Source organism: Octopus bimaculoides, chromosome 6, assembly GCF_001194135.2.
Source record: "Octopus bimaculoides isolate UCB-OBI-ISO-001 chromosome 6, ASM119413v2, whole genome shotgun sequence".
Classification (NCBI taxonomy): Eukaryota; Metazoa; Mollusca; class Cephalopoda; order Octopoda; family Octopodidae; genus Octopus; species Octopus bimaculoides.
In genome coordinates, this window is record NC_068986.1 from 61,650,984 (window position 1) to 61,652,830 (window position 1,847).

At 34.6% G+C, this 1,847-nt stretch overlaps 1 long non-coding RNA gene across 1 annotated transcript in view; it reads left to right on the forward strand.

Moving 5' to 3' along the window:
• Positions 1-7: 7 nt before the first annotated feature.
• Positions 8-1,847, forward strand: part of LOC128248142 (uncharacterized) — a 3,255-nt gene continuing 1,415 nt past the window's right edge. The window contains exon 1 of the long non-coding RNA XR_008264426.1: positions 8-810. This is a non-coding gene — a long non-coding RNA (uncharacterized LOC128248142). The remainder of the gene's footprint in view (positions 811-1,847) is intronic.

The window sequence follows — 1,847 nt, forward strand, 5'->3', positions numbered from 1 at the left end:
AGTGAGGAAGAAACGAGGAGGGTTGTCTTGGAATGTGCTAGAAATGACAGCCAAATCTCCCTTAAATTGCACATTTTCCTCTGAAAATACTTACAATTTTTTTTTTTTTATTACTGAAAAGACTCCTCCCATGGTTTTTAAGTGCAAAAAATTAGCCAAAATCGGTCCGGAGTGGGGATGGAGAGGGAGTAAAAAAAAAATGAACTTATGTGGGCTTCCTGATCCGAAACTCCTCTCCTCACCTCCTAGGAAAAATTTTCGTCGCAAATTTCTTTACAATCGTAATCTATGCCATTTGAAAGGTATTTATATAAGATTTCCTCAAAACATAGCTATTTTCCTGAAAGTTATGAGGGGAATAAATCGGATCGTGTTAATTTTCCGAAAGTCTTCTCCGCACACGCTGGTTCGTTTGCGCAAATTTTGGTTTTCAGATTCGTTTACAACACATTTTTTTACAGCTATTACACTTGTTTTTCTTGTTTGTTTGTTATTTATTTATTTTTTTTGTGGCCAGGTGTTAAACTAGATATTAACCAATTTCATTAAAAGATATCTATTTTCCTGAAAGTTGTGAGGGAAAAAAAGTCGGATCATGTGAATTTTCCGAAATCCCTCTCGGAACAATTCTTTCCCAAAAATCCCTATATACTCTGAATCCACAGCATCTAAGCGGTGTTTATTGAAAATTTCATTGAAAAGTATCCATTTATCTGGAAGTTGTGAGGCAACAAAGTCGGGGTGGGGTACACATCTGTAGTTATGCCTAAATTCGTTTATCGAATATTATACGAGACTTCATTCAGTTGAGTATGCGTTTTTCTATTAGCATTTCTTTAGCTTTCTGATTGAATACGAAATAATTAAAATCTCTTATTTTGTATTCAGATTCAGTCCTTTGAAGAATTTGTGTCCTCTGACTACTCTTTGTAACAATTTTATGCTTTTTAAATATTAACAGGATGAGAAGAAGTCAACAAAATATTACCAATTCTGACTTAATGACTATTTTTTTAATACGTAGTTACTTCCAAAACACATCATATTTCTGTATTTTGTTATTTTATATATATATTTGTATTTATCTGCTAGAATGATATTGTAATAATAGTCTGTAAAATGTATTGATTATTCCGGTTTAAAAAAACTTATGACTAGACTGAAACATGAAATGAGGGAGTCGGATTGAATGACTATTTTCAATGTTTTTAAATGCATGAATGTATTTCAATAATATAACAGCAGATATTTAGTCTAGTGTACAATTCCTGCCCACACATCGTCATATCATGCTGGTTTGGCTTGCAGTGATAAATGCTCACGTGCTGCATATTAAAACAGCAATGCAGCTTTTTAAATGTAATAAAATAAATAGTAATTTGATGACAAAATACGTACGTCTCAACTTGGGTGACGACGTGGTCGTTCAACCTGATAGAAATCATAGCCAAATAATTATCCATATATTTACATTTTACAGGTTTAAATTTTACCTTCGTGATCATTAGACTCATCCAACTCTATCCGAATCCGCTGCACTGTCTTCAGATTGACACCCAAACACTCTGAAATGTCCATATTGGAGCTTCCGGCGCGAATGCCAAGCAGTACACCATGTCGTTCCCAAATTTCTGGCGGAGTAAACTGCGTCATCGTGCTATTGTTTCCCACACGGTGCCCAGCTGAACCTACTATACTGTGTAGCCGACAACATCAAAAACAAACCTAGCGCATGCGCGAAATTAAAAATGAAATGACGACAGTTTACCCATCGCAGCCTCTCTCTCTCTCTCTCTCTCTCTCTCTCTCTCTCTCTATATATATATATATATATATATATATATATA